Source organism: Giraffa tippelskirchi, chromosome 5 (genome assembly GCF_054371585.1).
Source record: "Giraffa tippelskirchi isolate mGirTip1 chromosome 5, T2T-mGirTip1v1.2.pri, whole genome shotgun sequence".
NCBI classification, from domain to species: Eukaryota; Metazoa; Chordata; class Mammalia; order Artiodactyla; family Giraffidae; genus Giraffa; species Giraffa tippelskirchi.
In genome coordinates this window covers 152,605,624-152,629,987 of record NC_137279.1, presented here as the reverse complement: position 1 = coordinate 152,629,987, position 24,364 = coordinate 152,605,624, and positions in this window count along the sequence as shown.

The following is a 24,364-nucleotide window of genomic DNA, read 5'->3' as shown; positions in this document are numbered from 1 at the left end:
AGTCTTCCTTCTGTATAAGGTTGTTCATGATAATTATTTCTCTTTTAAGTTCCTTGTCCCTATACTGTTTTTCATTTTTACAAATTCTGTTTTTATCAGTGTTTGTTAGTTTGAGTTTCCAGTATTCATGTTACAGGCTTACTTCACATGCCATCAGTCAACTTGGAGCTGTTAACAAGTATTTAAGAGCAGAATACTAAGAAAGCTATATGGAAGCTTGAAGGGGCATGGACAGGGCTAGTGGATGGGCTTCATGGTAGGTGGGTCAGAAGCAGCAATGTCAGTATCCATGTCTTTTCCTGTGGGGTGGGCAGATAACTCAAAGAAAGCTCTTCTAGACTCTAGTGTGGAGTATATAAGCCTGACTATCAGCCTTCTGAGAACATAATGGGGAACAGGCCAGGGGTCTTGGAATTCAAAATGTGGATTTCCATCAAAATCCTATTTTCGGTATGTTATCCCTGCCCACCATCTAGATATCCCCCAATCCAGAGTCCCTTTGGTTCAGTTGCTCCAGAGAGTCAATTTCTGTCTCCTACTTCCAGAACAGGGGCAACTATCAGCTTAGAGAAGGAAGAAAGAAGGTCTAAAGGGTTAACTGGGTTGAGGAGATTTTCAACCAGTCTTCAGGTTTTCAGTCACCACTTGCCCTCCACTCTTCAACTCCTTACCCACCTTGCCACATCCATGTGCACATACTCACACACACGTGCACATGTGTGCATGTGTGCACACACACACACACACAGCCCACACTTTCCTTGATCCCTGGTTCTGCTGATTCTCCAGTCACTCTGCAAGCTCTGCAGCTTGCTTCTGCACTCCCCCATGGACAGGCTAGGTCTGAGTTCATCTGGCTTATTCAATTTTTCTCAATCCTTTTGTTTTCCATCTTCAAGTTTTTATTGCTTTTCTCCTTCCTTGTTTTCTTATACCTTTAAAAGAAAATCCTCTTATTATCTTTTTAATGGGGCTGAGGTATTAGGAGGGTCCCTCATGTGTTCAATCTATCATTGTCAGCTGGAAGAGAGAAAAAACATCAACACAAAAAGACGGAGAACACAAAGGACGTGTAGGTCTTGACAAGCTGATGCTGCCAAAGATTCAGAGCCAAAAGTGGAACTCAGGTTTCTGACATCGTCTTTTTCTTAAATGCAATTCCACAAACAGTCCTAATATGCAAATATATTAATATAGAACAAGTAATAGTAAGAATCAACATTTTTGACTACCTAGTAGAATTCCATGTGTTAAGTCTGTTGGGGCTGCTATAATGAAGCATCAGAGCCTGTGGGACTTAAACAACAGGAATTTTCTCAGAGGTCTGGAGGCTGGGAGTCCAAAATTGAGGCACCAACAAGTTCACTTATCAATAGTTTCTTTTGAGGACTCTCTCTTTTCCTTGCAGACACTGCCTTCTAGCTGTTTCTTCATGTACCCTTTCCTCTGTGTAGATGCACCCTGATGTGTTTCCTCCTCTTAATAAGGACACCAGTCATGTTGAATCAAAGTTCTAGCTGTATAAACTTGTTTAATCTGAATCACCTCTTTAAAGACTCTATTTCCAAATACAGTCACATTCTGAGGTAGGAACTTACTCACTTCAATGTATTTTTAGGAAGGAGGGGTAAAATTCTGCCCATAACACCAGACCTTGCTCTAATAACTTTATTCCTATTCCTTCACTTGTTCCTCACAATAGCCAAGGGTTATGTGTTGTTGTTGTTCAGTCACTAAGTCATGTTCAACTCTTTGCAACCCCTTGGACTGCAACACACCAGACTTCCCTGTCCTTCACCCTCTCCTGGAGTTTGCTCAAACTCATGTCCATCTAGTCAGTGATGCCATCCAACCATCTCATCCTCTGTCATCCCCTTCTCCTCCTGCCTTCAATCTTTCCCAGCATCAGGGTCTTTTCCCATCAGTAGGGCTCTTCATGTCAGGTGGCCAAACTATTGTTATTATTTTATTTTTATTATTCTATACTGAAAAACCTGTTGCTCAGAGAATTTGTATGACTAATGCTAAGGTTCTACAGTTTAAAAGCAGCTGTATTGATTTCTTATTGGTGCTGTAACAAATTACCACAAACTTGGTGGTATAAAAATAAACAGGTTTACTATTTTACAGTTATGTAGTTCAGAAATTCAAAACAGGTCTCACTGGGCTGAAATCTAGGTGTAGGCAGGCTGCATTCCTTTTTGAAAGATCTAGGAGAGAAGGTTTCCTCAACAAGTTGCTATAATGACCTTTAGGATCGATAGAGGTGCAGTTTACTGAAATGGAGACTTATAGAGGAATAATAATTGGTAATACTTAAACAGATCTTATTTATATCTACTTTACCCTAAGTATATAAACTCATTCAATCCTCACCACAACCCAGTGAGGCAAGTAGCAGTAACATCCATTTTTTAATCAATAAAAATGGGGAGATATAAAAAGGTCAAATAACTTGCCCAAGATCTCCCAGTCAGTAGTAAGTGGATTTTGGATGCTTAATCTCCAACTTCAGAGCCTGTGGTCTTAACCATTGCACAATATAATCTTTTGGAAGAGAAGACCTGGGGAGAAAGATCAAATCTCTTCCTTCATCTTCACAACCTTTACTTCTAAGATCAGAGTACATGCTTGAAGGCTTTAACACTCCCCTGAAGATATACTCATGTCCCTTTTCCTATGATACGTCTTCCGCTGTATTCACAGGGCAAGCCCCCACCCTCCCAACCCCTTGAGTCAATCAACTGTATGCTTTCTATGCCCTTGGACCCAAGGTGCTGGACACTGCTGAAGAATTCACAGAGCCTGGGGAATTGCTATAAATACAGTCTGGCACCATGGTCCACAGAACTCTCAATAGCAAGCCATTTGTATTTCTGGAGTGAGTTTTCTGTCCCACTTCCCACATGGCCCTCTCCAGTTTCACTACGCTCACAGCCCCCTGCTCCATCTCTTACTCTAGACATGCAGCAGATAACCCTGGACCCTATTTAACTGAGGAAATATAAACACTATATTGACATGTCCTCATCCTCTGGATACCCCCTACCTGTAAACTGATCCATATTCCAACCTATCCCAGACTCTTTCATTCATAAAGTTGTGGAAAATATATCTTCTTCCCAATTAAGGTCAATCCATCCCTCATATTGTGCTCAGGATTCGGCCTCCTCAGGGACCACCTTCAGAGATCATTCTAATACTCTCCCAACCTTTCAATTTCTTGAGTTGTCCTCACCTTCCCAGCATCTGAAGGTACTCAACATTATATTAAACATGCACTGTGCCATTCCCATCACAGATTTTGTTTAGTTGGTATCATAGATAGGAGAATAATGTCCAGTGCACTGTGGTAAACTTGAATCAAAAACACTTCAGCTTTTTGGGTGCAAGGAAATTTTAAACTTATCTTTACAATCATTTCTATCATAATTAAAAGTTGCTGATTTCTTGTCTGGTGCCAGAACAATTATTCAAGTCAAATCTTGTATAGAATAGCTAACCATATTTCTTTCTCAGAAAGAATAAATTTCATAACCATAATGCATAAAAAGTCAGAGGCACCCTTGCCTTTGAGCATCTGTCTACTCTGATGTTGTATCTCCACCCCAACTCCCCAGTGTTTAGTGAGATGGATGTGTGCAGGAGGTGAAACAGAGGAAGAACAAAGACTAATTCCACCTGGGAGCGATGGAGGGAAGGGGCTACTCTCATGTTTTCCTTCATTTGCTTAGTCACCAGAAAGGATTATTGAATTTCTGCTATGAGTCAGGTACGAAGGAAAACAAAAGCTAAACCTGTTTTTAATACCTGGTGGGGATGTAATGTCTTTAACAATAATTGTGACTCGGGTTCAAAATCCCTTAGTCACAGTTCTCAAGTCCAAAGAACTTCGAAAACAAATATTTTTTAGAAGTTTCCAACACTTGTTTCCAGCAGACCTGTCGAGACTCATCTGAAGTCATTTATAGACATTTTTTCCAATTATTTAAACATACGCCATGTATTCAGATACATCACGGGAGGCAATTGATAATGTTTAATTTATAATGTACTGCCTCAGACCCAGCAGGGGGATTATGAATATGAAAATCCTCAATTCTGAAATGCTTCTGGCTGCAAGAGTTTCTAAGTATGGATTACATGCCTGTATAAAGAGAAGGGCTGGTGTGGAAACAAAACATTTATTGAGCACCTTACCGAGTATCAAATCCCATGCCAATCACTTTATAGTCATCATCCCACTTAAACCTCAGCCCAGCTCAGGGAGGCAGGCCTTGCAATTCCCATTTCACAGAACAGGACCCTGGGCCTCCACTAGGTTAATTGACTTTCATGAGAAAGGGGTTTACCCAGGATTCAAGCTCTCATTTGCTAACAGATGCATGCTGATATATATACCACACCACCTAGGAGTGACTGACAGTTAAAATTGGTTCCCGAACCTGGTTGGTCACTAATTCACATTGTGTCATAAAAGACACGTGAAAAAAAAAAGCCATAAAACCATATAGGCTCATATGTTTAAAAAATGCCCTAGAGGGACACATGGAGGAGGCAGACGCATATTGCTTCAGGAGTTTGGGGAATACATATTAGGGGAGGTGGAATTTGAGCTGATTCTTTGTATTTCCTTTCAGACATTTTGGGGGGTGGGATGAAACATAACAAACATATGTAGAAAGGTATACAAAACATAAATATACAAGCTTAACCAATTGACATCAACAGACACCTAGGTCCCATCCCATTAAGGTCATGAGAGGAAATACTGACTGCATGTGGGAAGCCACCTGGCCCATTCCTCACCATCCTCGGTGTTCCCACTGACCAGTCATAGCTCCTCCTGGAGCTGATTCTTAAGGAGTTGGCAATCATTGCACTCGTAAGCTGGTAAGCACGTTTAGTCTTCTCTGCTTGTTGGAAAACAGACTCCTGGAATGAGTTCTGGCATCTGCTTTTACATGAGCTTTTTTCCCCAGGATTCCTCCCTATTGTGCTCCAGGAGAGGAGCCTGAGCCCAGCTCATGGTTATGCACAGGCCTCTCCACTTGGGGCTAGGAATGGGCCTCTGGACTGAGTGAGGGCCTGTGTGCTGGGCTGATGGCATAGAATCTGAAGCTCAGCATCCAGGCCACCTGCCAAAGAGGTAATCCTGGGGATCTCATAAAATATATTCTATTTCAGCAAGCAGCTTATTTTTGTCCTGAGTAGTTGTACATCAAACTCCTTTCATATGTCTTGAAACAGTGAAAGGGTTTGTCTTGGCTTTGGGGGACTTTATTATAAGGGCCTAGTTTCCTATGGAACTTCCAGAATGCTGGTCTTTGACTGCCTGGGGCAGGAAACAAGCTTCTGCAGCAAGCATCTTTGGTGGCAGAGCACGTTTTCACCTGGAAGGAGCCTGCAAACATGAAGGTCTGGTTCAGAATCTGGTATGGCAGGGTGCTCTCAGCACATCTGTGTTGGGGTGGAGGTGGTAGAACTAAGAGAAAGTATATTGCCATCCTATTAGGTCTGGGGTGTGTAATGAGAAAGGGAACAAACAGAAAAACTACAACCAGATAGGACTTGGGTTATAAGCAGAGTTAAGAACTGGGAAAGGGGTTTCTAGTAGTATAGTAATACACTGGGGTCATTCCCAGTCAGGGCTGAACAGGCCTGAAGCAGGGGATGCTGGGCTATTCTACATGGACCACTAGTGAATCTACGACCATTTCATCCTCTCTGTCCAATCCAATAAGGGTAAAGCTGATGAACTAGATAATCATTAAGGCCGCTTCTAAACCCAGAAGTCTTTGTATCTACAATTCTGTTTTTAATTTCACACCTAAAGTATTTAATTTACAAAGTCAAGGCATATATATATATATTTTGTTGTTGTTGTTTAGTCACTAAGTCATGTCCGATTCCTTTGCAACCCCATGAACTCCATGGGGCTCCTTTGTCCATGGGATTTCCCAGGCAAAAATACTGGAGTGGGTTGCCATTTCTTTCTTATACACACACACACACACACACACACACACACACATATACATAAACATACATACATATATATATTCAGATAATATACATTCAGATACAAACTTTAACTTTCAGTCACTCCTGAGTGCTTTGATACATGTCATCACACATAAATCAACAGATAAGAGCTTGATCCTGGCTAAGCCCATTCCTTATACAAGCTATTTAACCTAGTGGAGGCCCAGTATCCTGACAGGGATTGCAATGTCTGCCTCCCTGAGCTGTCCTGCAGTTTAAGTGAAAAGATGCCTATAAAGTGATTTGCACAGAATATATAATATAATTATTTTTTAAGTGAGAAGAGATAGAGAGAGGTAACTGGGGGGAGGGTTTTATCAGAGTGTCACCAAGTATTGCGCTGTGACAGCAGAATCAGAGTGGGAGGGGTTAAAGCAAGCTGTGAGACCTGCTCTGAACTGACCACTCTGAGCAGCAGCCTAATCTCTAAAGAATCTAATAAGCCCACCCAGCAACAGCAGGTACATCTGTTAGGCTAGGCAGAGTCAGAACTAGGTTTTGGCAGCCAGCCTAAGGATAATTATTGCCTAGCCAATGAGAGATGGGCTCACTGTGTGCACCTGTAATGGGAAAAGCACTAAGTGGTCTAGTTTCAGAGCTGACATGGAAAGGAGTCTCATTCCACCTCTGGCTTCTCCTGTTCCCTCTACAGGTATGTTCTGTCCAGAAGTAAATGCTGGTTAATAATGACATTTCAGAGCCAACATGGTCCCTTTGTGGCTCAGCACTCTCTGTTTGGGCCTGAGCTTTTGCCAATAGGCCATGCTCTTTCACAATTGGGTTGAGGGTGGATTTCAAATTTGAAGGTGACTCTAAATGCATGAGAGTCTACATTTCTGCATTTAAGTCTTTCTTGCAAAAATCATTGAACTATATAAATAAAGGCATGTCAGTTTAACTGCAGGGTCTGAGTAATATTTGATCTGATCATTGAACCAGCCTGTGTATAAAGAAGCTCTTAAGATGCATTATTCCTTTCCCATACATATACGGGTCACCTCTGTGTGCCAGGCCACTGCTAGAAGCAAGGGTTGCCAAACTGAGCTGCATTTGCCCTCTGTCTCCCCTTAATGCGACCAGTCCCATGAGGGCAGACATGTAAAGAGATAATTTTAATATAATATGATACAATATGATAGGTCCTTTGAAAGGTAGGGATAAAGGTGCTGGAAACAAATGGAAGAAATCATAGATGATTTAGAGTAGTGTGTATGGATATGTGTGTGTTTGCAACATACAAACCTTCCCATAGTGAAGGTAAGAATGTATATAAGACTTGAAGGATGAGTACAACTTACTAGATGACAAGTGTGGGAATAAAATTTTGTAATTTCAGGAGAAGGTGCAGAATTGCCAAGCCACAAACTAGAAATTATGGTGATATGTACAGAGGAGAGATCCTTTCATTTGGCAAATGTTTATTCATTATTGCTCTATACCAGGAGTGTGAGAAGTCGGCTTTCCAGGAGGAACAAGAAAGACATAATCCTAATTTGGAAAAATTCATACACCCCAAAGATGATAGTACACTATTTACAATTGCCAAGATATGGAAGCAAACTAAGTGCCCATCAACACCTGAATGGATAAAGAAGATGTGGTGTCTATATGTGTATATGTATGTGTGTATATACACTTACATTTGCTTACACTCACACATATACACACACACACATAGAGAGAGAATAGTACTCAGCCATAAAAAGTATGAAAATTTTGCCATGTGCAGCAACATGGATAGACTTGGATATAGAGGAAAAACTCCTGGTTTTGTACACCACAGGGAATATAGTAAATATTTTGTAATAACCATAAAGTAACCTTTCAAAATTGTATAAATTTTTTTTTTGAAAGAAGACATAGTCCTGGCCCTGAGAGATTCTACATTTTGGTTGAGAGAGATAGGTCCAAAGTAAGTAAACACAGTTTTTAAAATGTGAATTGCAGTCAGGTAAGTAAACAAACTGATAATGTAGATATAAATCAATGCCACAAAGGAAACTTAAAAAGAGCTAAGGCAGAATTTGTGGGGGAGATACATGGGACAGGGTGTCAGCTCCTGGAGTAGGTGAAGGATCAAGCGGAGACCGGAAAGGTAAGCGAGTCCATCATCAGAAGAGTGATCAGAGAACATCTCGGCAGAAAGCACAGCATGAATGAGGGCCCTGGGTAGGAAAGAAGTCTTTGAAGAACTGGAAGAAAACTGCTATGACTGTGCCAATGAACAAAGTCATGAGAAAGGAGGAGAAAGGAACTGGTGAGGCTGAAGGGAAGAACTCCAAAATTCCTACCCTCTGCCCACTGCCTGATCTTATCTCTCCAGTTCTCAACTCTTCTCCAATGCTTCCCATGCTCTAACAATAAATCCAGAGCCTAATCAGGCCCCATCGACCTCTCCTGACTTCACTACTACTCTGCTGCTTGTTTCCTAGTACACGGTGGTCCCTCTTGCTTTTGCTTGAACTCTTAAAGCATGTTCCCTTATTAGGAATCAGGTGCTTGCTCTTTCTTCTCCTGGGAATGCCCTGCCCCCAGTCATTACTGAGATTTACTCTCTTGATTCTTGTCTCTCAAATGTCATCTCATCAGAGAGGCCTGACCTGACCACACTAGATAGATATATCGCATCTCCTAACACTGTCTCCTTGCTCGGCTTTGTTTCTTTAACACTTCACTCTCATCGCCAGGTATCTTAGCGTGTATTTCCCTGTTTATCTGTTCTTTTTCAGTGTCTTCTGCTAAAGATAAATTTTCATGAACTATACATATTAGACCAGGGCTGGCTTCATGAGCATGTGACCTGTGCTGTTAAACAGGGCTCCATGCCTAGAAGGACCCTGTGCCTGGTTTAGATCCCTGCTGCTGCTGTCTTAAATTTCTTCACAATTTTATCCTTGAACTTGTGTGCAGCATATACAGTGGGGTAACTTTACAATGAGGTAGGCACAGAGGAGAATGAGCAGAGGAGATATTCTGGACAATAATGCGCACACACAGTTGTGGTCCAGTAGCAATGCCCACATACACAGTTGGCCTGGCCATTTGACGTGCATGCATACACCAGTGGGACTGCCCAGGGTGATCTGGGGTCTTGGGTCTAGGGCCAGGATGAGGCTCAGTTGAGTAATAGCAAAGTGACAATAGTGACAAAAACAGCAATAGGCACAGATGCAAGAGGAAGCACCTTCAGAACCCCTGGTGGGAGGCTGGCTTGCCCCTCCATCCCATCCCTGAGGCCTGTTCTTAAGGCTTTGCACAAATACTAACTTTTCATTCTAAGCACTGGACAGAAATTGCTTGTTCTCAGACAGTAAACTTTGTCATCAGATAATTACAAAGTAAGAGCACACACACTGAAACCACAATAAAGCATATCAGGGAGTCATTACAATTCTTCGGAGTTTAGAATCCCTGATTTGTGAAAGCTGCTGCAGTATTACAAAGTAAGTATTCACAAGCTTAGTGATAGCGATTAAATGTAAAGACATTGCATTTAATAGAAAAAGATCCCCAAATTCCTACAAAACTTCAGATAATTATTAACAAGGAAAATAATTTTTAAGTGAATGTTTCCTTCTAATTGAAGATACAGTGATATAATGCAGAAACAGACATTACAAATCATGAAGTCCTTTCAGCTTCTTAAATAATATCCATAAACTAAAGAAAGTCAAAGGAAATATTAAAATACCATCCTGCAAATTCATATTTAAAATTAGTATAGACTTACCTGAAACTCGTTTGTATGAAGAGTTAAATCTTTTTAGAAAAATTATCCTACAAGTATAAGCTCTAAATGTAATACAATTTATATTTTAAAATAATTTGCCAGATATTTATCACAATTTGTTACAGACTATGAAATACTTATCACAGTTTATTAATAAATAGGTACATAAGCAGGAAGATCCTTCTCAAAATTAAACTTTTTCAAACATTATTTGCAGTCTTACATTTGCCAGGAGTCACTGATGCTTCTTTAGTTTTATTCATTGAAATGAAGTTGCTAAAAGTATATATTTTGATGACCTAATAAATTGATTTGCAGAAAAATGATCCAGAATAAATCTGATGATCAAACTATTAAGGTTATTTATTGTATTATATAAATTTATGACACCAGAAATACTTTTCTCAATATATATATTATTACTCATATATCAACTTTACTCCAGTTACATTTTACAAACAATAAAATCTTTTTAAAGGAGAAAGTTGTATAATTTAGTACTTTTAACAGCCTTTCTTTTTCTGCTTTTTGAATAAGCGGTCCACCATTTTTTATTTTGCACTGGGCCTCACATGTTATGTATCCAGTTTTGAGTAAAGATCCTAGCAGCAGCTGAATGCAGTTGCAGTGGTTCAAGGAACTTTAATTCAGGGAATACTTACAGAATGAGAAGTTAACCAGCAAGGAATCATGAGGTATCCACAGACTGGCAGTGGTAGGAAGATGTTACCACATTTAGGGCTGTAGGAGCAAGAAGAGAGAAAAGTGCTACAGATTCCAGTGACAGCTGGGGCCATGGAGGAGCGATTACCTAGTGGGGGCTCATGGTCCAGGAGGATGCAGTCATTGCTAGAATCCATTGGCCAAAGACCTGGGAGTAAGAGGAAGAAACGCTTTGACTTCTCTCACCTCTCAACTTCCTATTTCCTGCTACACCTTCCATTGGCCAAACCCTTACCAAAAGGTGGAAAGTCAGGCTTTTGAAGTCTGGAAGAGGGAAACTCCTAGAACACAGAGCAGGGCAGAGAAAATATTGGTGAGTGTGGGTGTGTGTGTGTGTGGGTGTATTTCACACAGAGGATGAAGATGCAGTCTGTTAAATCCACTGCTAAATCCCAAATATCTAGAACAAGGCTTGGCACAGGTGAGTGAAAAAAAAACAAAAAACTGTTAAATGAACAGAATTGGACAACTTCACATCTGCCATAGTAGTACTAAACAGTGGCAGCTTCCTTCAAACCATCATTCTTTTCTTTCTCATAAACACTTTTCCCAAGAATATGCCTCGTCCTGCCGGTAGGATTTGAAGCAGGAACCTCTGCAAACTCAGCTGTTAGGAGCCCAGCAGATGCATAGCTACCTCCAAAGGAAAAAGCCCAGTGGACTTGGCTCTCTCTGTGTGGACTCCTATGGCCTAGGCAGTGTCCTTGCAGTGAAATTCACCCTGATACCTCATCCATGGATGAATGAGCCAGATCAGTGTGTGACCATGTACAGGAAAGCCTCTGTGGGTTCTGACAGAGTGTCTGCCCAGCAGGAGCGCTCCATCCTGAGAGCTGTCAGTCAAAGTCTCCTTTAGGGGAAATACACCTGCTGAGTGTGCAAAGCGGAGGTGAATCTTTTCTTACTCTTTCAGGCTCTATACTAAGGGCTAGAAATTGGGCAGAAAAAAGGCACTAGCACTTTTGAGACCTACTGTGTGCCAGACATTTTGTCATGAGACGCTATAAATGCCATGTTGTACCCACGACGGAACAAGTGTGAAGACAAAAAGCAAGCAGGCTATGTCTAACTAACTAAAAAGATGAGAACAGTTGTGATGATGTTGTCACTGAGCTACTGAATGCATACTAGCAGTCACCCACTCAACACATTTATTGTTGTATATTTTTTTAAAAACCTATATTTGTTTCAACTAATGTTGAAACATTTATTCTATTCCTAGAGACATTCTAGTCCTAGTGACATTCCTAACAGGGTATGCTAGTCACTGTCCCACTGATGGGACCCTTTCCTTACCTCTTCTTTCTCTCCTGCTTTTATCTGCCATTGGCATTCACGAGTACTACCTCGTTTCACTGGGAGCTCTCTTGGCTGATGAATCTGTGGGACTCGTATGAAATTCCATCTTCTCCTATAGTATTGTGGGGTTGGAAGACACATGTACTCAGTGTTCAAGGCTAAATTAAAGTTTTATTACTCTATCTTGGTGCATTGAAGTCATCTTTGTGTTATAATTCTTGGATCAGTAACACAGTTTTAGCTGTGTGTATGTGTGTGTGTGTGTTAATTCCTGGAACAGAAGGCATTTAGCCTACTGTTTTACCTCTGGATTTATAAGGCACAATGCAGTAAGAAATGTGCAGCCTAAATCTTAACAGCAGGGCAAGTCAAGACGGGAATATAAAGCACACAAGCAATCAATACGACACTTTTAAATGAGCTTTGTGACCGTGTGGTTGTTTTAAATTATCCTTGGAAGCAGGAGATAAAGCAAGAGTGTAGAAAGTGAAGGCTGAGGAATGAGGAAGCTTTCTGCTATGAAAGAAGCTGGATGGCCATGCTTAGTCTCCACTGGGCAAAGAAGGTTAGCTACTACATTGAACCATAGGAAATTGCTGATATTTAAGTCTTTTAACCTATTTTATCTAAGATAGTTACAGATCCAATTATCAACAACCTAACTTACAAACGAAGAAGAGGGATAATTTCTTACAACTACTTAGATACTATTACATAAGAAACATACTTTTCTGAAGAAAAAAGAAAATGCACCTGTACTTGATATAGCCACACATGCTCTTTTTAATTCTTACAATTTTCATCTCTGTTCACATTAAACATCTATTCTTACATGCTATCTACTTTATCCATTAGACACCTTACCATGTAAATCATAGTTGTGTTAAATTCCCAGTCTGATAACTCCTACATGCCTGCCATATCTGAAGCTGATATCAATGTTTGCTTGTCTCTTCAAATTCAGTTTTCTCATTCTTAGTATGCCTTGTAATTTTTTTTTCTTTATAGCTAGACATGATATACTGGGTAAAACAAACTGCTGTAATAGGCCTTTAGTAATGTGATGGCCAAGTGTGGTTGGAGGGGAAATGCTATGTAGTCCTATGCTAAGGTCTCAGTCTTCTAGTGAGACTGTGTCTCTAGACTGTGAGCTTAGCATTTGCTTCTCAGTCCTCCCTGCCCCATACTGTAGGGGAGACAGGATGGCTAGAGCCAACCAGAGTCAGGTATTTTCTTTACTTCAGGTCAGTTTGGCTTTGAAAAAAACTGAATAGGCTCTGATAAAACGGTGTCTCTCGAGGGCAAGTCTTATCAAGAACAGAATTCTCTGGTGTTTTTTCCAAATGATTTCTTTTCCTCTCCCCTGCTGGAAACTCAAGGGGATTTTTATCTGATCTTCAATGTGAAAACATGGTGGAGATCCTGCAGGTAAAACTCACAAAAGTTTGGGGACCTCCTATGACTGGGTTTCCCTGGGAGTTCTCACTCTCAGATTTGTCTACACCAAACCTCCAGTGATTCATCAATTAGAGTCTTGGATAGGAAAACCTATCCCAGTACTGGTTTCCACAGAGGACTTTTCCACAAAGTTTCTGCTCCAGTAAATTATAAGTCTCCGTATCTGCCTATTTCTCCAGTTTAGGGGGCAGTAGTTTGCCCTGTGACCTCATATCACTGATGGATCCAAGAAAAGTGGATTTTTCAATCTCTTTAGCTCTTTACTCACTGGGTTGAAGTGGAAATTTCTAAGCTCCTTTTATGCTCAATTGGAAACTGGAAATCTACATGTTCTTTCATAACCTGCTTTGTTTCTTTATGACGTATTATCATTATATTTGGTATCAGTAAATATGTTTTCAACAGTTTGATACATATTTCATCATATGGATAGACTGAAATTTACTTGAAAACTGGTACAACTTAATGGTTCAAAGAATAGTTTCTGGAGTTATTCTGCCTATATTCATACTTACCTCTTCTACCATAAGTGGGTGACTGTGAGCTCATTAGTTTACCTCCCTAGGTCTCACTTTCTTCATCTGCAAAATAGAGATAATACTATTACTGATGCTATAGGGTTCTTGGAGGATTAGAGGAGTTACTGTGTACATAGGCTCCTACAACAGTGCTTGGCATACAGTATCTCCATGAATGTGTTAGACATTAACTGCTCTTCTGTTGTTGGATATTTTAGTGATTTTCAGTTTTTCACTATGATAAACAATTCTGAACTATTTCTACTTAGATCAAAATCTTCTTGTACATCCTTAATTATATTCTCAGCATATGTATCAATTAAGACTGTTTTGACTGCAAGTGACAAAAAAATCCAACCTGAACTAATTCAAGCAACATAGATAATAAACGGACAGTTAGATAATATAATAAATAAAACTATCGGCTCATATGGCTTTCTAGGTGGCACACTGGTAAAGAATTGGCCTGCCAATGCAGGAGATGCAGGTTCAATATCTGGATAGGGAAGATCTCCTCAAGTAGGAAACGGCAACCCACTCGAGCATTCTTCCCTGGAGAATTCCGCGGACAGAAGAGCCTGACGGGCTACAGTCCAGGGGGTCACAGAGAGTAGAACACGAACGTGCACAGGAGCTGTTTCTCCAGCATTTGGTATAACTTCAAAGTCCAGAGCTAGAGCTGGTGCTGCTTAATTCAGGCACTGAATCATTTCCAGCAGAACTCAGTGCCTTTCACTTCTCTACCTTGCCCTCTTTCATCCTAGACTTACTCTCCGGTTTCACACAGTGACAAAATATCCCCAAGCCAATTCCTCCAGTATTCAAGTCCAGCGAAAAGGGGGAAAGTTTCTTTCTCAGAATTGGATAAAAATCCTGGGCCTACTGAGTGACTGAGCACACACACACCTGATTCATAAGGACCGGATTAAGTCATGAGTCCATCCCTGAATCTGTGACTGTGACTGGATGACTTAGCCCTGGAGCTAGAGAGATATCAGCTCAGTCTAAATTATGAAATGATAATGGAAACAGAGTGACTTCAAAGGAATTTAACATATTAAACACAACAACAAACAAAAGAAAGGGGAAAGGATGCGTGGTGGCCAAAAAAATAAAAAGATGCCTTTTACTGTTTGATTCCTTAGATGAGTATTTCCCTGTGAAAGAGAATGTATAAAGACTTTTGATACATTTGCAAATTTTATTTCTTCAAAAAGTTTGTATCAAGCTGTTTCTCACTAACAGTATAAAGGGTGACCCATTTTCTAGCACTAGAGCCAACACTGGTGCTACCATAAGAAAATTATATTTCTCAATCCGGTAGGCCAAAATTAAGTGAATAATTTCAATTTCCACTTCCCTGCAAATTGAATTACATATTGTCAGTGTATTATATTTCTATGTTAATTGACAATGTACATTTATTCTGCTGTTAAGAATGGCATCTCACTAACCCTGAGACACCATTGATTATAAAACATACCATTACTTTATGGACCACCTGGAAAATTTTCAAACACATCCTCTGCTGCTAAACCACACTGAAAATATTTTTTGTTATTTAAAATAGCTACTCTGATTTTAGAGGCATTAAAACTATGGAAAATGTGCATCCTATGATTAATGACATATGGTGTCTATTTATGTTCTCATCTTTCTCTATTATATAGTCATCTTCTACTTATTGATTTGATGGTGATTTATCATATAATAGATATTTTTCCTGTTTATCATTCTAATTATAATTTTAATTATGGCATTTTAAAAAATATTTAAATTCCTATTATTATGAATAGAATCTATCAACCCGGGCCTGGCCCAGGTCTCGGGTAAGGGCCTGCAAGAGACATCATCTTTTTGGATCTACATTTTCTCATCCGTAAAGTGACAACTTTGGACCAAATCATTCTAAAATTTTTTACTGTGTCAACATTCTGGGGGGCTACTCATGAATAATAAAATTAACTGAGAGTTTATCTCCTTTTTGGTCTTGCCTATCCTAAGTCAGTAGAAAGAAACATTAAAAGGCAGGGACCAAGAGAAAGAGTCAGAGAAACAAGTTTCCTGTATAATCTTTAAACTCAGTATTTAATTCTTGAGGACAGGAACATTGTGAAATACTGGACATAATAACAAAGGCAGCAAATGTTCTCAGGCAACACAAACAATCTAATTTAATGCCAGCCTCTCATTAGCAGCTGTTTTTACCCCAGATAATGTTCTATTCAATTGGATCCTGACTAAGCACCTAAATCTCTTATCTTGTAAGAAAAGAACCTGAAAGAACATGGAATATCGTAGCAACGCAATAACTGCTGTTTATTCACCAAATGAATATTTATCGATCACATATTTATTCAGCATGCAGCATTCCAGACACTGGACTGGACCTGTATATGATCTAGGCATAGTCTTGTCTCTCCAGGTGGGTAATCTAGAAGCAAAAACTCATGCAATGAATTATTTCGGTACCGTGATCGAAATCTTAATTAGCTATTGTGGGAATATGGGAGAACACATTTAATTTTGCAAGGATATCCAAGAGAGGCCTAGAATCACTGAGCCTGACTCCATATTGAAAAGCAGAAAATGGAAGAATATGTCCACAGAGGGAACAGCAAGAGCAGAGGTACAGGGGTTTGACGCAACCTGGAGGGGCTGCAGGTCTAAAATGCTGGTGTGAAGGGGGCAAGATTTAGGTCACAGAGGTGTTAGGCACATGAAAAATATTAAAAGCACTATAAACCATGTTAAAAAATAAATTGAAATTTACCCTGTTGTGAGCACTGTGGGAGAGTTTAAAGCAGTGGGGGTGGTGTGGGCAGATTTTACATTTTGGAGAGTTCATTCTATCATCTGTGTGAAAACTGGATGATTCGAGAGGCTTTGAGAGAGGAGGCAAGGAGACTAGTCAGGAGACAGTTGCAGTGGTCCAAGACAGAACTAAGTCAAAGCAACCACAGGAAGGTGGAGAAATTGGTGCATCTGTGAGATGGCAGATTTGTTTTCTATTGCTGTGGAACCAAATAGCATGCCCTTAGCTGAAAAAGAAAAAAAAAAAAAGAGCACCTTCTTTTTTTTAATTGAAGGATAATTGCTTTACAGAATTTTGTGGTTTTCTGTCAAACATCAACATTAATCAGACACAGGGACACCCATGTCCCCTCCCTCCTGAGCCTCCCTCCCACCTCCCCCCCATCCCACCCTTCTAGATTGTCACAGAGCCCCCTGTTTGAGTTCCCTGAGTCATACAGAAAATTCCCATTGGCTATCTATTCTACATACGGTATTGTGTTTCCATGTTATTTTCTCCATATATCTCATCCACTTCCTCCTCCCCTTCCCCCACGCCCATAGGTCTGATCTCTATGTGTGTTTCTCTATTGCTCTCCCAAAAATATATTCAGTAGTACCATCTTTCCAGATTCCATACATATGTTAGTATACAATATTTATATTTCTTTTTCTGACTTACTTCACTCTGTATAATAGGCTCTAGGTTCATCCACCTCATTAGAACTGACTCAGATGTGTTCCTTTTTATGGCTGAGTAGTGTTCCATTGTTTATATGTACCATAGCTTCTTTATCCATTCATCTGTTGATGGACATCTATGCTGCTTTCATGTTATAGCTATGGTAAATAGTGCTGCAATGAACATTGGGGTACCTGTGTCATTTTCAATTTTGGTTTCCTCAAGTTATATGCCTAGGACTGGGATTGCTGGGTCATATGGTTGTATTATTCCTAGTTTTTAAAGGAATCTCCATACCATCTTCCATAGTGGCTATATCAATTTACATTCCCACCAGCAATGTAAGAGTTTCCCTTCTCTCCACACCCTCTCCAGCAATTATTGTTTGTAGATTTTTTGATGATGGCCATTCTGATTGGTGTGAGATCGTATCTCATTGTAATTTTGATTTGCCTTTCTCTAATCACGAGCAATGTTGAGCATCTTTTCAAGTATTTGTTAGCCATTTGTAGATCTTCTTTGGAGAAATGTCTGTTTAGGTCTTTTTCCCACTAAAAAAGTGCCTTATTAGCTCACAATTCTGCAGGTCAAAAGTCTGGGCCTGATGTGGGTACATTCATTGGACATGGTCACATGGGGCTGAAATCAAGTCAGCCAGGGCTGCAGTTCTTGTCTGGGGTACAAGGTCCTCCTTCAGGTTGTTGGCAGAATTTATTTCCTTGCATTTATACAACTGAAGTTCTAGTTTTACTGTTTGCTGTGAGACAGTAGCTGCTGTTAGCTCCCCAAAGACATCATTCTCCAGATGCAGCTCACAACACAGATGTTTATTTTCTTCATGTCATCTGGATTGCATCTCTGACTTCCTGTTCTATAACCATCCTGAATAAATTCTGTTTTCAAAGGACTTATCTGTTTGGGTTGGGTCCACCCAGAAACTTCATTTTCTTAGTCAACTGTGCTACATTACTAATCACTGCCATTCCTAATGGCAAGAGCAAAATTCATCATATTTTGCACAGGAATTATGCACAATGTGTGCATGGCAGGGAATCTTGGAGTCATCTTAAATTTTGCCTACCACAGATAGCACAAAACATGAAAAACTAGATATAAATTGGTTCCTAATTGCATGGGGGAACTTGGAAAAGGAAAAGAAAAGGTGGCTTGTGTGACTGGGTGGTGTAGTTCACAAAGATGGGGGTACCAAAGGACAAAGAAGCCTATGGTTCCACTTTGGACTTGTTGAGGTTGATATGTCTATAGGCTATGTAGGTGGTACGGGAGATTGTGCAGTATAAGTTGCAGGACAGTAGCTGGAAGGAAATACAAGATTTTTAGTCATTAATAGAAGATGACAAGAAAGACATGAGACTGGATGAACTTGGTTTTAATTTTAATTGTATCAGCTTCTATGCAATCCTAGATTGTAAGTTCCTTGAGGGTCAAGTTCACGTCTTTTCCTTTCTGTATATTGGGTACCTTCCATATAGTGTGTACTCAAAAATGTGATGGATGGATGGATGGAGACTATGAAGGAAAGCATGCCAAGCACTACTGAGTTTATCAAATCCTCAATCCCATAGCATAAGTACTTTTCCTACGTAATATAGAAGAAATTTGGGCCCAGAGAGATGTCTTAAAATCCTGGGTCACACAAATGGTCAACAAGAGAGATGTACTATAAATCTTGGACATCTGACCTCAGAATCTAAGGTCTTAAACACTAAAGGACACAGCTTGCTCCCTAATCCCTCAATATTGTGAAGAGAAAGATCTCCTAGCCAGGAGAAACAGAAAACTCAGTGGAAAAAAATGGCATTTGACCCTTGACATGTGAGCTGAACTTTGGCAGCATAAATGGGTGAGCCTGAGTAGAGCTGCCAGATTTATCAAATGAGTATACATTTTTTTAGTTTTCACTGTATAGCATGTTATAATTAGGCCAGGATTTTCACTCTCCCATGTCACTTTTTACCTACATACATCATAGCTCATCATGAAGCTACCTATGGGACACTTAATGGAAAAATACACCCTTCAAGGTATATCTGTATTAACCACATGTTCAGCATTTTCCCATCTACCAAAATGCATTTACATAGAGGACCTCATTTGACTTATGAGTTAACCCTGTAAGTTACCAGGGTATGTATATTAACCCCTTTGTGCAGATAAGAAAATTGAGGCTTAGATCCAAGTTATACACATCAACTGAGACTTCAGGGTCTTATGACAGAAATTTTTATTCTTTTTTCACTAATGCCTACTGAGCCCAATCTCAGGGCTTCCATTTTGGCTCTCCCTCTTCTTGGCCTCTCAATTTGGATCCTGACTTACTGTTTACTCTTATTGTTCAAAATGTATAAGCCTTATTTTTCTAACAACACTTAAATTCTCTTAAGACAGGAATCTGCTTTGTATAAATTTTGCCCCTTCCCCTCTTCATACATTTCCCAGTCACACTGATGAACTTTCCATAAATCCCTTGGAATTTCCTTAAAAAGGCACTCAGGTCTGAGAAATCTGCAAACTTCTGTGAATTCTCGGCAGGTGAGTTGCCAGTAATAGTGACTAAAATTGTTTGTTTTTCACAGTGTCAGAAATTGCCTGCTTCCAAAATGTGGTCAAATATTCTTTCTTCATATCTCCAGTTTAGTAGTTTCTTCCAGGTAGACATTCTAGTTCACTAAAGTATGTCCAGAACAGATAGCCAAAGGCTAGAATGATTTATCTAATAGTAATTCAGCCTTTCATCATTATTCTAAAACACAACCCTTAATGACATTTGCAATGTGCTAGGCATTGTGTTAGGCAGCGGGGATGAAAGATGAGAGGCATGTTCCTTCTGCTCAAGGAATTCAGTCTCTTAGAGGTGATTCAACTTCACACAAATGCCAGAATACAAAGCATAACAGATAAATGTTGTGGGAGTTGATAGGTGGGAGATATTTACCTCCAGCTTGAAAGAAGAAGAAAGTATAACTTCAATTTTTAATCTTGATTCTGCTTTAAAATTCATACAGCCAGTCGTGATATATTAATTATGTGAATTGTAGCCTCAGAATAATTACTGTGATTATCTCAAGAATTTTAAAAAGGACTAAATGTTAATGTGAAAAAGTGACAAACTCAACAAGAGGCATTAGAGGAAGCTGTTAAGTACAACGGGAAAGGTTAAGAGCGCCCACTCCCTCCCATCTTTAGCTCCTTCTCTGCTCCTGTGAGAAGCAGTATGACTCACCCACTCCCTTTTGTAATCATTATTTCTTTTGCTCATGGCAATCTTGTGGAATTAATCTCTCTTCTTTTTCCTCTCCTCACCTCTTCTCTCCTTCTAATCTTATAGTCATGTCTGTCTTCCGTGTCTTGTTTATCCTAGTATCCTTTAGCATCACCTTTCCTATTTTCTAGAATTTCCTTTTTTGAATCATTCATTAACCATTCACACCAGCCAGGACAAGCTAGTATTTGTAGTTATAATTTGGTAATTGGTGTTCAATGAATGAGTATTCAATTGAATAAGCAAGGTATACAATAATATGACTACTTTGCATTGGAATATCACTTTCTTTTTAAATGGTTTTTTGTGTCTTATTTTTTCTAGTTTTGAGATGTAATTGACATGCAGCAAGTACTATATAAGATTAAGGTGTGCACCATAATAAATTTGACTTACATTTATTGTGAAATGATTAACACAGTAAGTTTAGTTAATATCTATTGTCTCATATAGATACAAAAAAGAAAGAAAAAATTTTTCCCTTATAATGAGGACTTTTAAGATTTACTCTTTTAACAACTTTCATATATAACATATGAGTGTGTGAGTGTTAGTCGCTCAGTCGTGTCTGACTCTTTGCAATCCCATGGACTGTAGCCCACCAGGCTCCTCTGTCCATGGAATTCTCCAGGCAAGGATACTGGAGTGGGTTGCCATTCTCTTCTGCAGAGGATCTTCCTGACCCAGGGAGTAAACGCAGGTCTCCCACATTGTAGGCAGTTTCTTTACGATCTCAGCCATCACGATCTATCCATATATATCATACAGCAGCATTAGCTATAGTCATCGTGTTTTACATTACATCCTAGTACTTATTTATCTTATAACTAGAGGCCTATTGATTATCTCTTTTTAATACAAATTTATAATGCAGTCACCTCATAATTAGACAAAAGTCTAGTGTTTCTCAAGATCCTTAAGTTAAATCTATTGAGATCTCTGACTGAGCTCCTCAAGTAGCCAGCCCACACCTTCCCATGCCTGGCATGAAGACATAACCCTGACCTCCTCCCTCCTCCAATGGATATTGATGATCTGGAAAATAACCCATCCAACTGCCATTGTTCTTAAAATACATATCGTCAATAATCAAGCTATTTCAGAGGAGAGTTGCCAATTATTTTGGAACAGAGACATTGTCCTATTTGGTCTCATTACAGATCTGTTATTATGCCAAATACCCTGAAGGAAGAGATGCTCTAACCATTCCTTTTATGTTTAGACATCCTCCAACTGTTCTTATAAGGATCTTCTTGCATTCATTGTGCCTCATTATTGCATTAAATAGGCCAGGCCACCAGGCGCTAAACATATTGGAACTTTTTATGTGTGTGTGTGTGTGTGCTCAGTCATGTCCAACTCTTTGTTACCCAACAGACTATAGCCCTCCAGTCGCCTCTGTCCATGGGATCTTCCCAGCAAGAACGCTGAAGTGAATTGCCATTTCCTACTCCAGCGGATCTTCCCAACCCAAGGATCGAACTTACATCTCCTTCATCTCCTGCATTAACAGACAGATTCTTTACCCCTGAGCCACCTGTGAATTAGAAATATTAACTGCACATAAATCTCTCCTGGATAACAGTGCACCCAACTCAAGCAAATAGTAGCCTTGGTAAGATAATTATTACAATGATAATAAAATAGAAGTCTCTCAAACAAGCCCCCATTATGACCCTATTCCAAATGTTTGGTACAGAAGACTCAGGGATTTAGGATTCTCTAATCATTTGATTTTGGGAAAAGTCCACCAGCGTCAAGACTTACTCCAAATCATTAAATCATTGTTTGTTCCTAATGCCATTTCCAATATTGCTACTGCTCTTCCAGCTACCATGCCAATCACGGCTTCACTCAATGCATTCTCTCTCATCTTCAAGTGAACGCCATATCTATATCAAACTACTTTCCTGACCTCCATGAATGGAAGCCCTTTGCCCCATTAGGGACCTGACAGTCCTCGGATACCATGACCATCCTCTGTGGACATATTCCCTTTACATCACTGGAGTTATATTCGCCTCCACATAATTTCAATTTTTATAGCCCTCTTTGATCCTGAATCGCAGCTCATCTTAATTCTCAGTAATCCTTCATATTTTAAAGAGAGAATTCTGTAACTATCAGCAGGGTCATTGGACACTGAGTCCATGCAGCTCAAATATCTCTCACCTTTACCATAGGCACCGATAAACTTGAAAACTTGGCAAAGTGATGACACCAATGAAATCACCCAATCCTACTATTGGTACAGATTCTCCAAACAAAAAAGATTCACACTGGTCTAGGCTTAAATCCATTGCCCTTACAATTGACTATACTAAGTGGACCCCAGCTGACCTACTATATACTATTAAAATTGTAAACACCTTACAATATTTACATTAAACAACATATTAAGGAATTAAGACCTATTGTTTATAATTTGGTTGCAGAAGGAGCCCTCACTCTTACCATTTCTCCCTTTACTATCTCTATTTGGCCTGTCTGTAAACCAAATAAAAATGAATGGTTGGCATGGTATATTCACAGTTATGAAAGAAAAAAACTTACAATATAAGGTAATCTACTAGACATTTAGAATAGAAAAAATAAAGACTTTATCATATTACTCACCCATTAAAAAGAATACATTCGAATCAGTTCTAATGAGGTGGATGAAACTGGAGCCTATTATACAGAGTGAAGTAAGCCAGAAAGAAAAACACCAATACAGTATACTAACACATATATATGGTATTTAGTTAATCAGTAAAGATAACCCTGTATGCGAGACATCAAAAGAGACATAGATAAATAGAACAGTATTATGGACTCTATGAGAGAGGGTGAGGGCGGGAGGATATGGGAGAATGGCATTAAAGCATGTAAATTATCATATGTGAAACGAATCACCAGTCCAGGTTTGATGCATGATACAGGGTGCTCGGGGCTGCTGCACTGGGATGATCCAGAGGGATGGGATGGGGAGGGAGATGGGAGGGGGGTTCTGGAAGGGGAAAACATGTACACCCATAAAAAAAAAAAAAAAGAATTTATCAGACAAGCAAAAACTAAAAGAATTCAGCAGCCAGTCTCCTCGGTCCATGGGATTTTCCTGGCAAGAATACTGGAGTGGGTTGCCATTTCCTCCATCAGGAGATCTTCCTGACACTGGGGTTAAACCCATGTCTCCTGCATTGCAAGTGGATTCTTTACCACTGAGCCACTGGGGAGGCCCTATGCTAAATCTACCCAAAAAGAAATAACTGCAAAATCTTCTCTAAATAGATAAGCAAGAATTTATAGGAAAGGAAAAATCACAATAGGAAAGGCAAATATTTAAGAGAATTCAAGATCACTTAAATAAGCCAGCACATAAATTAAAAGACAAAAACATTTTGCAAAAGCAATTATAACTATATTTAATAGCAAAATGATATGCATCAAGAACTATAACATGAAAAATCACAAAATGTAGAGGAGAGAAATATAAACATGTAGATACTTAAGAATATGTCCGAACTTGTATGACAGTTTAAAGCAAGTAAGTATATTCATGGGTCAATATACTTGAACTGAAGGGTAATCACAAAAGGAAAAAAAAAATTTTTAAAAAGAAGACATGAACAAAGAAGAACTACAGAAACAGTTGGAAAAAAGGCTTAAAATGGCAATAAGTTACATAACTATTAATAATTACTTTAAATGTCAATGGACTAAACATTCCAATCAAAAGATGTAGAGTGGCAGATAGGATTTTTAAAGAAAAGAACCTATAATATGCTGCCCCAAGAGACTCACTTCAGGGCAAAAAACACAGACTAAAAGTGAGGGAATGAAAAAAGATATTT